Source organism: Priapulus caudatus, unplaced genomic scaffold, assembly GCF_000485595.1.
Source record: "Priapulus caudatus unplaced genomic scaffold, Priapulus_caudatus-5.0.1 Scaffold847, whole genome shotgun sequence".
Taxonomy (NCBI): domain Eukaryota; kingdom Metazoa; phylum Priapulida; class Priapulimorpha; order Priapulimorphida; family Priapulidae; genus Priapulus; species Priapulus caudatus.
In genome coordinates, this window is record NW_014577908.1 from 47,901 (window position 1) to 59,961 (window position 12,061).

Below are 12,061 nucleotides of genomic sequence, written 5' to 3' on the forward strand. Positions count from 1 at the left end.
ATTTTCACGAGAGAAACATTTCCTGGCAGGATTTCACGAGATATCTATGGAGGGAGTAGCTAAAACAAAAGGCAGAGTATATTCGAACAACGTGAACATTTAGCTATCAATAGATACCAATATGGAGGCTGTTTCTTGTCTTTCGTTCTCTGAAAGACAAGTCGTGTCTTTGTCTGTTGGTGGTTGAAAATGAAGCGAGCGTCGAGCGAATTTTTGCGATCACGCTTTCCTACTCTGCTTTTTATTTATGTTGTTGTTCAACTTATTCACGTGTGTGTGTTTTGCACAGGCAGATTGCGAGCGGGTACTGTACTTGGTGTTGCAGACGAGCACCGTTTGACTCGCATTTACGGGTAATCTATCGGCTATAATAGCGGCGAAATAGAGTTAGAGAACATTAGACTTTGGTAGTAATACATTCGTGTTAATTTACAATTATTTCTTTTATATTGAAAGACGTTCAAGCTGCCTGTGCTTCTAAACGTTTGGTATACCAGATTAATATATGGAAACCTTGATATCCTAAGAACTTAGAGATATCATGCATCGATGTTGTTCAGGTTAAGATGCGCATGATAATTTGTCATAAGCTGTTCGAATAAACGCCACTTCGTAAATTCGGAAAATGGCTGCGCCCCTCGACTCTCAGCGCGTGTACGTCGTAATAATACAGCGTGGTTGTGAGTTTCTCTCGTCACGCGGCTATCTCTTTCCTTGTGTGATTTCCACTGGTTAAAACTGGCTTCATGTGTATGATTCACTGGTATAATAACGTTCTCTAGAACTGTTGAAAGCCATAAACTTTATGCTGTAATTGTAGTTTCAATGATTTCTTCAAGGGCGTTGTTAGATATGCCCGTGTATCATAAATAATGTAGTTCAATGCTATAATAATACTTATGTCAGTTTATGTGTTCTGCAGTAAATCATCCATCATCCCATAGTTTAGTATACCATCCCTATCTTTCAACGTTCTTTTCTACGTCGGGATGCCATTTTCACACACAAGCTCTTTTACTCCAAATTTCTTCTGAACAGTACAGGCCGGTGTGGTGTTGACACGTCTTTGGTGAATGTAACGCTGTCTGTTGTTGTGTGTGTTATGTGTTGTGTAGATGTGTGATAGTGTGTGTGTGTGTTTGTGGTGCTGTGTCGTGCTAGTGTGCATTCCTAGGCTGGGGCGTGTGGTGTGACGGTGTGGTGTGCATGGCTGTGTGTGTGTAGATACGCTGTCTACTCTATTGTGAATTTTATATATTAACTATTCATATTTTGTTGTTCATATATAAATTCTAATCTTTTTATTCACTAATCTGGGGGCTAAAACCGACCAGGCTCTCGACTGCTCTACCACGCGTTTCAGGAACAGTAGCCAAGTAGTGTTAAGCGTGAGAATGGAACTTGTGGCTAATTCGAACATGATGAGCGATTTTTTTACTGTTTTTATAATCTCCAATTTCTAGGAATATGTCCATATGATTTGTCATCTTCTAAAAACTACAGACCATCGCTGACCGCTGTGGAGACGTGCGCCGGGCCTCAATTGGCTGCACGTCTGCCACTGCGGACAGCGCTATCATACGTCTGAACATCCCCTCCACGTCGCGTGCGCATATCCCGCAGAACTGCGGCGGTCTCATCCGCGCGCAGGCGCGCCAGGATTAACAGCAAAGCCTGCTGCCATGGCCCATCTTGTATCATGTCTCTCTGGATAATTGTGCATATCTGCTCCAACATCAAGAATATGAGAATAACGATAGCTATCTTTTAATGCTAAAATTGCGCATTAAATTGACATCGGTAACAAGCACCATGTCCAAGTATCTATGTACCACTTATTTCGCTCACCATTCAATGCATTAGGAAAATGCCATGTTACACTTTAGATCGTGAGCGCCATTGCTAGTGTGGAAAATAATTATAAAGTGCGCATTATTTGGAATAAACTCGCATGGATCATTGATCGCGCAACTGGACATTTACATAGCGGTTCGTTCACACTGTGACGGGTTTGCGCGTTCTCGCGATATCTTCTCGCGGTTCAATAGACAGTGATCACTGTGACGCCATCGGCAGATGATGGTGGATATAATAGCCAAAACTAGTATAAGAACTACGCGTTTTACATCAAACCGTCGCGTACACCACTCAGCAGAGCGGCTTAAGAACTTTTTATTAATTCAACAGAGGAGGAGTCGCTCCACATATACCACGGTTACAAGTACAAAGTAAAGATAGGCGGTCACCACCTTACAAGGCTTAGGTTTATTTCAGACACCATCACTTAAACTCAAGTGATAAGGCCAAACAAAAAAATAAGGTGTTTCCATTGCATCGAAACAAAAGTAGGGTAGTACGGTAGTCGGATTTTTACTTCTCGGTTCCTAATATACTCTGCATGCATGCTACTTGAATGGTTATAGTCAGGATAACGTTAGTCAGCAGATACATAACGGTTGTGTAGTAAAAAACTCAAAGTTTTGTCTGTCAGATTTCAATATTAAAAAAAAAAATTATATAATTACTTTTTATTGAAAAAAAAGTTTAGCTCGGCCCCTAATAATCCTAGAGGTTCGGTCGACCGGAAACACACCTATTCTTTTGTTTGGCCTAAACACAGCTTTTAAATAAAAAAAATATTGTTGAATATTGCCGTATACACAAGTGTAGCGATTACACCTATTGTACAAGGTTTGCCCATAAGGTTGCTTCTTGAATTTGTTCCTGGCTTTGGTAAGCACAGCTGCAACATGATATTTTCAGAAGAAATGTGAAATAGATCGTCACCTTGGTTGCGGACGCATTCTTCTGAAAAATGATATTTTATTTGAGATATGCATCTTGACCTTTGCGGGTGGCACTGGATTTCTTCGCAAGTGCTATCGTACCCTGGTGTGTCGAGTAGAACGTTTACTGACTCGCCATTTGTTTCACGAGTATATCTAGATCTTTAACAATGAAGTAGAATTTGCTTCCTGGGTAGCCATTGGCTAAAGCCATGTACTCAGGCTTCACAAGTAGATTAGGGCAACTGTCTGTTGCTTTCCTGCTTTTCCATGAAATCAACGGACCGTTGCTGAGATAACAGTAAAGTAGGCCCCTAACCATAACACTCTACGATCAGCCGACGCTCCCCATCAGCATCACATAAACAATTGACCTTAAAGCTTCCTCCAGATTTCCTGAAAATCAGACGTTATGTATTGTGCCCTTTATAGCTAGAGCCATGGCTTTGCTGTCATAAGTGCCCTGTGTCGGGCTCGACATAAACTGGCGATAATTCGGTGACCGTGTAACACATGGTCAGGCATAGTGACATCATAACATAAATTTGACTATCCCATCGATCTCTCCTATACACAATCTAGTATCGTTAAGCAGATAACAATTCTCCGCATAATTTTATACACTCACCTCGCCTGATGGGTCGTCTGAGTTTACAATCCTGCATTTTTAAATCTTGCAAGGATCTTGCAATATACATGAAAAATAGGATATTAGGTTCTGCTCTCGAAAAACTTGTTAATGCTATACCAATGAATACCACCTAACTCTCCAAAGGTCTATTCATTTTGAACCTGTCCGTGCCAAAGTTTTTGCTTGGTTTCGGCTTTTAGCAACAGAGATTACCGTTCTTGCTGGTCATTGTTCATGCAACCCGATAAACTTCAAAGGACAACTTGACTTGCTCGAGCATCTGGTATTAGTACACATGGTATATCTGACAGTGATTGCCCTCAAAACCTTGTTCAATTCAAATAGTTATGCAAAACACCATCTCCAATTTTCGACCACTTTGTTTAGCCGTACCATGACTTTGTAGCCCCACTAATGCTTTCACCGTTTGTACCTCTATGCAAAACCTTTCGGTTGTTCAATGATACATTCACATGCTATGGCGCGCATTTAGCAATACGCCGTTTTTCACGGCCATTTGGTGCACAATTAAATCATTGTACAGCATTTGAGCTAAAACTCTAAACTGACAGTAATGCGAGCTGTGGGGAAAGAGTGCTCCGGAATAATCAATACCGGCGTTTCTGGGATACCCTTTTGCACCACAAAACGTGCCTTGACTGCTTTTCTGATCCTCAAGAGCTCGCTGACCACTTTTTAAACACACAGTAAACCTAAGCGACCTCCCACTCACGCTTTCCGACCTTCTGGCACAGAGGGTCAATGGAACGTCTTCGTTTTCCCGCCAAAGCGGCTTAGATTTCTCTTCCATTGGCTTCTTGCGCAATTTACCGGAATCAGCAGGTACATTGCCTCCTCAAAGGTATTGCGTACATCAGACATTTATAGTATAACACCAACAGCAACCGTATTAATTATGTAATCATCATCACTCACACCGCTAGTATAATGCACTAAGATACTTTGCCTATACGTTCACCGTTGTGGTATCCAGAGAGACTGATACAAGATCCGTGGCCACAGCTTTGCTGTTTGATCCTAAGCCACTGCGCGCGGATGGAGAGGTGCAGTTCCGCGGGATATGGCGAATGCGACCGCGGAATGTTGCAAGCTATGAACGCTGTCCGCAGTGGAGACGCTGCACCAAATTTCGGAGGCCCCGGCGCACGTCTCCACACCGGGCAAGCGGATGGTCTGTAGATTTTAGAAACTGACAATCTATATAATTGACGATCATCTAGGCAATTTGGAGATTAATAAAACAGTAACAAAAATCGCTCAGTCATTCATCCGAGATTAGCTGGAACAAAAAGATTATAATTTAATATGAACAAATACAAATACAATGGTTATAAATTCACAAAACAAAGAAGGATAGGAGAAAGCAGATATTAATAGGACAACCAAGTAACTTAAAAAAAATACACCAAATATTCATACCTAGGGGATTTAATTTAATGATATAGAGGTCTATAACGATATGATGAGTTCGAACTTAAAAATGTTAGGTTTATGTGGAGGATCTCGGGGTAGCTATCACGTACAGCGAGTTAGTTAGACCTAGATCGGGACCCAATGAGATGAACTCACCGCTATAGAGAGAAATAACGATATATATTGACTAAGAAAGGATAAGATATAGATTGCACATAAATATATGAAACACGCACACCACTGGGCGTAGCCACATTGGTATCATACTGCTGCTGCCGCCTGTCGGCGAAAACGACGAATATTCACTTATAAATGAGTTGCCTGATGGCATGCAATAATCGTTACCGGCCACGGGCAGTTACACCACCGGTGAGTCATGCACGGGTACGGCCAGGCCCACAGCGATGTGCACAACCGAGTCGAAATCGGCGGCTGGCTGAGTATATAAGCGCACAGAATCGCAGTAGAGGCAGTATTTTCCAGTCTGGAAGAAGAGAGAAGAAGGAGAAGAAGCAGCGAGAACGAAAGAGAAAAGCTAGAGGCAGTTTATAGGTACCAGCTCCAGAAGGAGGAAGAAGAAGAAGAAGAGGACGAAGACGAAGGAAAGGAGGCGAGAGAGAAGCAGTCGAACGGGAGGAGAAAGGGAGCGAGTTTGTTTTCAGGGCATTAGGTTATAGGTAGGAAGCACCGAGCATAGAGGAGAACAACAGAGAGAGAGCGAACGGTCGCGTTGTAGCGAGAGGATAAACGCACAGAGTTTTTCAGGTAGGGTAAACCAGAAGCCGAACGGGGAGGGAAATAAAAATACGGCCGAAGAACGCATTCTGGTAGAGCTGGAGCGACTGCAGAGGCAGACACCTGCGAGACTGTGTGATCCACGCAAGCGCAAGGACGAACGGCTGAGCGGAAGCAAGACGAGCCGGCGACACGTAGATATTAGACGGATCAATAAACTATTAAAAGGGCCGCTGCATATACGAATGCCAGGGGAATCCTTTGTACATTTAGTAACCGAAGATAAAATGCTATAGCCACGCTCATCGTTAACCGCATTACCGTGTTCTGTTCTGATCTGTTCACCTGTTATCGGCTCGTAGTCTCACCTCCTGCCTAATACACCGACAGGAGCAGACTCTGAATCCTACTACTGGACACGCGTTTGTGAACTAACGTCTGTCGAACCGTAGTCGTCTACCCTAGAGGCACTTACAGGTAAAAATGCGGGCTCGTCCTGGATCCGTTCGATGAAGGCGTAGTAGCAACCAGCGACTGTACCAAGTGATATAGACGTGATACGTGAAACACCGGCCAGGATAAAAACTACTGTCGATTTTATAAGAGAATACGGGAGTTTCTTGACGCCGCGCGAGATTCGACGTGGTGAGGTGGAATGCGTGCACGCCGGTCCAGGGAGTGCGAATGATCATTCAACACAGCTGCGTCGACACGAAGGGGAGTATGGGTGAGTCCCAATTATTTTCGACGGGGGCCAGGCTACAGACGGACCATTCCCGATGCGCGCGTATCCACCCCGGAGATGGTTTTAGTGGACAGGCGAGATATTCAGGCAGGCAGCCAGCAGCTATAGCGAGAAATTACGCAGGATCAGGAAAAGGATTACAGCGAAGCGTAAGAAGAATATGAACAGGAAAGCCGGACCGAGAGACCACACACCCTTTACCCCACGCTGCGAACTAAGCGGGAAAGCATACAGGGAAACTGGGGAAGTACCGAGACTGTGTCGACGCACGGCCAGCATTTTCTGAAGAGAGAGAGAACGTAGTATGAATTCGGATTTTGCCACTTGACAGGAAAGCAGCAGAATTTTCTCACAGGCACCTGCAGGTCAGATACGACTACCGTTAGGGAATTATCGCCGTACACCCGAGAGGCATCGATGCAGTACCTGCTGTTTAGCACCGTTTGAGAAGAAGTCCGTGGCAGCCCGCTACACCTGTAAAAGAACGAAAAGCCTCCGAACTTTGTAGCCCGGTGGGAGATGGAATCGCCTTGAAGCCAACCTCCTGATAAATGTTTGAGAGACGGCTAGTTACAATCAGTTGGCCGTCGAAGGATGGACTTGGGAATTCAATTAGGCATTTATGCTTAGAAGGTGCAGGCTCTCTGGAGGGTAGCGATAGAGACTGCCCGACGATCACAGCGTGCTGATTACGACAGGGATGGTTGGCCTGTTTGCAACGCAGCGTCGATCCGGTAGAGCGATCCACAGTTTAATCGCGGGTTGACGCTACGCCGTAGGAGCAGCGGGCCCTGGCGAGACGCTGTGAGCAAATTATGGAGCGGTGATGCCGGCAGCTGTTGTCGCAGGGGGGCGGGTATCCTGGCAAGATTAGGTCGATCAGACCAGAGCAGATCCTGGATAAGATAGGTACCTGGAACGGATAGGAGAATGCAGAGACACAACGTTACGCACTCTTGCAGGGACTAGCACACTAGACGAGGCGGTAACCTCGGGTGCACATGTATGAGGCAGTTACAAGGGGAGCACAGTAAATCGTAGAAAACCGGCCACCAGTGCGGCACTTATATACGAGCTGCAATGCCAACGAGGAGGCATCCATGTCGAGTTCTACGGAAGAGGTCGAAGCCTGAGACAGGAAATTGGTAGTCCTGAAGGGCATTGGAAGGCTGTCAATAGTAGGCTCGGCAAGGGCTATGCCAGAGTGCCACCATTCAGCGGAATTGGCATAAGCTCCACATGGATAGGGCAAGAACAGATGACTCGCAATGTTATTTTTTGCAGTCAAGAACGGACACATGCAGAGAGATGCCCGCCAACGATTGACAGGCGTGGCCGCCAATGTTCAGATATCGCCAACGAACGGACGGGAGCTGGCCGACGCAGGAAGACAGCAACCGTTTAGTTCAAACTTAGGACCGGTGTCTAGGAGAAGAGTGCTGGTAGACCTGGCCCCATAGTAAGCCGAATCTAACGTCACCTTTGAGGGAGAGTTACACCCACGATCTACTGCGTGTCACACTCTCTCAGAAGGGCAAGATAGAAGAAGGCGAGATCCCAGGGAAACACGTTAGAGATAAGACACTAGCCCGCATGTCGATAAATAGAGGACAAATCAGTTCAAGGCAAGGCTGAAGCCACGCGATACCTAATCATCTTCCGTCGGCACCACTTGCGAGTGTCATCCCACGTCGGCTCGATGACCTGTGAACAGTAGAGGGACCTCGTGAAATGACTTTCTAACTCGACAGTGGCAGCAAGACGTCGCTATACATCTAGGATAGTGTTCTGATGACATCAAGCACGTACAGGGCTACAGTGATAACGAGAAAGAGTATCTTGAAGATGGCGAACGAGCGAAAAAGCAATCTCATTCAGTCCCCTGGCAGAGACTGTTGTCCGTCTAGAAATCGCCGCATCATACCTACAATAGAAAAACAATGTTATTGCCACATTTAGAGGCGATTTAGATGGTCGATTTTGGCCGACTCGACTTTCTCAGTTCCCGAAACAATGCTATCCGGACCGGATGACCTACGGAGGAATGGCTATCACTTGGACGCCGGAAAGAAATTTCAAAGGATTTTGGACAGGAGAAATGGCAAGACCAGTATACCGTGGATGAGAACGACGATGCTGAAGCCACGGAAGAGAGTACAGAATCCCTGGATGGACTTATGCAGACGAGGTAAGGTATCCAGAGGCGAAGCAGGTAAAGCTAATGTCCTATCCAGAATTCAGAAGCTGGAGACACCAAGGATCGGATGGAGCAGACGCTGCCAACCCATCCCGCGCTCCTCGCCTCGTGCTACGTGTTCCCGAGGGGATGTGAGGGAAGGCTACCATTGTTTATCTCCACACAGGAGAATAGGGCTACCCTGTATTGGCTGGGCAGATCAGCAAAGTGGTGCGAACTCAACCGGACCATTCCCTACCTAGTGAAGGAGGAGTGAGACGCAGCGAGGGACAGCAGTTTGGTGGAGCGTTTCTGAACGGCATTGGCACCGCCCCTTAAGTTAGCTGTACCACCTACAGAATCTGCTGCGAGTAGGTGGAATAAAAAACTGCCAGCCGCGTGGTCTTAATGTACTAGCGAGTGCGCTCGAAAGTAAAGTCGGCCTACGACACTTACATTCTGATCGAGATATTTCTTTTTCGCGGGGCGGGAGGATGGTCTCGGTACATCTCAACCCACTACTGTGAGGACGAATATCGTGAAAGCATAAACATAAATTGTAGGTGATGCCGCGACCAATAAAGCAGCCGCCGCGTCGAGTTCCGTATCCACGGCGGCGGATATGGATCAAAGAGATGAGCCCGACCATGGCGCGAAGGAGTCATCGACACCAGGGAAGCGGCTTGGGCTTCACCGCGTCGTGTCTTCAGTGGCCAAGAGGCGATGGAAGCGTCCGATTTTGTATCGACTACCGAAGGTTAACCGCGTAGTTCGAATCAAGGACGGTTCGCCTCTCCCCAGAATGACGACCTAGCTTGACGCGTTGGGCGCGAGCGCTACTGGTTCGCCACATTAGATTTAGCCAGCAGGCTACTGGCAGGTAGAGATGGACGAGAAGTCGAAGGATGTCACCGGATCTCCTGACGAAGACGCCTTTGTGGCGTTTCAGGGCTGATTTGCCGTTCGAATTTGTCGACGCACCGCGCGACCTTTCAGTCCCGGGACTAATGAGGTGGGTCCTGCGAGGCTGCTTAGTCCGGAAATCTTAGTTTACCTGGATGACATCATCATCTTGGAAAGAGGCGTTCGCAGGAGATGCCCATCAGGAGAATTAGAGACGTCTTCGACGCTGAGAGCAGCAAACTCTAAAATTAAGCCTATCTAAATGCCATGTATTTCGCCCGACGACAGTTAAACTATCTTAGGACACATGCTGACGGGAGGAGGACTTAGAATCGTGACCCAGCCAAAATAGAAGCAGTAGCAACGTTGGCCGACACCACAATCAGTGAGGGAGACTCGGAGTTTTCTGGCGACTCGCGTCGTATTACAGGCGATTCATAACTGGATTTTCTTTTATACGATAGCAAGCCGCCTCTATCAGACGTGACGAAAAGGGAGCTTATTAAATTTAGGTGCGAGTGTGGAGACGAGGAAAGAGCGTTCGGGCAGCTCAAGCAGATCCGCTGACCTTCGGCAGCAGATTGTTAGCTTAACGCCGACATCATGAGCGACAATTCATACTGGATACAGATGCAAGCAATACGAGGCTTGAGCTGTGCTATCGCGAGGTGCAGAATGCGAAGAGAAAGTCGTTAGCACTACCCCAGTCGGAACGCCTGAACAAAGCCGTCAGGCGAGTGAGTTCTACTGCTACAATATCCAAAGAAAGAATTAGTTGAGCTTCAGTACGAGTTGGTATTCGTTCAAACAGTACCACATTAATCTGTGGGGGAGGCCGTTTCATAGATTAAAACGGATCATGAGATCTGCAATTGACTTGTAGTTGGTTCAATTTCAGGACCGGAAGGATCCCACCTAGCGTGCGTAGCGCGATGGAGTAGCATTATTAGATACGTACGACTTCTGAAATCGAACATCGGAGAAGGACAGCATCAACCAGAAGCGGATCACTTGTCAACGTAGGACAGTAGGGACAATGCCCTCGAACGAGGACGCCCAGACACAAGCATGGAATGCTATTTCCTGTTTTCATTAACACACAATGAAGAAGGTTCAGTTCATGGTATAAGGAGCGAAGAGCTATTGAGAGTGAGGATGGCAACGAAGGAAATAATAATCAATACGTTGTGTGTGTGTTAATGCAAGGGGGTCGAGAGAAATTCAAAACAATGCTGCATCGCGGAGGGTTATGGAATCACAATGGTGCAGGAGAACGAAAAGGAATACTGCGCGAGGGAATAGAAAACAATGGTGTAAAGCCGATGTTGCAAAAAGTGGTAGGAGATACTGTTTTACGTCGCGGAGAATTCAGAACAGTGTATAGCGGCCGTGCACCGGAACCCTCGCGGTTCTAGCAGGGTGGCCCCGCTCTCTCTGGAGCACCGGTGGTAAGTAGATGTAGGTCCAAGTGATCCATGTTTGTAATTTATAATTATCTTGTTTGATGTCTCCTTGCCTGTTTATTCCGCACCTAGCTGCGTGTGCGTTTTCGTAGTGTTTTGCCGGCTCAAAATAACGATGATAGATAGGCTCGAGTCCCTACATGGGCGCACGCCATGTTGGCCGTTAGCCACTTCCTCTAGCGGCCTTGAGTTGGCGCGGGCCGTCGTTAACAGCTAGATCGATGCGTCTTAATATTGTTATAGAACGGTTACGCAGTCTGCGCGGGAAATTGGTTAGAGGGGGACTATATAGTGTTGCCAGTTCGTCCCGGTAGCCGACGGAGGGAGGATCTCGCTTCAGGTTGTATTGTGTAGCCACGTCCACTCCGTGCGTGATGCATGCTGTGGATGGGGCCCGTGAGCATGTGTGTGTGGCGGTTACGGTGACAATTAGCGACGATACCCGTGCTGAGGTACTGTATGGCTCACGGCTCAGTTTTGCGGTCAACTACTTAATGTACACGATGTGGTGTGCCTGTGTCGTCAAATGGCGTGAGAGAGACGGCGCGTCGGTTAATTGGTGAGTACGGCGCTGTTGATCGTATGTATGTGCCCATCGCATAACTCACCTCAGGCTGTGGGTGGAGTACTAGGTAGTAGTCGAATATTAAAATGGTTGGTTAAGTATTCCGTAGGACTAGATACGGGTATTGAGGGGTAGTTATTAACTTCTCGTGCACCGAGCTGTAACGGATGTACACGTGTCAAATCAACTGCACCTAGCTGGGAGAGGGCGCCGGTTACTGTACGTCATGCTCCTTGAGGGTCAACGCCTCGGCTGGCGTTCTGTATTCGATTCTATATATGTCAAATTCCTCACCATCATCTGCGTGTGCCTTACCCGGAGGTTGCATTCGTTATTCAACGTAAACGTATAAGCGCCGGCAGTCAGGGGTGGGGTTTGACCCCGTCTGTAGTGTCTGTGGTGTTAGTGTCGCCTCGTTCTGGCATTGTGTTGTACTACAACAGACGTCTCATGACGCACCGACCGCGAACAACGGCGGAACAGCGTTTTTTATTTGGCCTTTGGGGGACGTGAGGCGCAGTCTTAATGTACCGTGGTAATTTTTTACAGAACCTTGAAGCGCACCTAGCTGGTTTCGATTGATTATGTCACTAGCACGTGGTAGATCAAGCCCACCTAGCTTG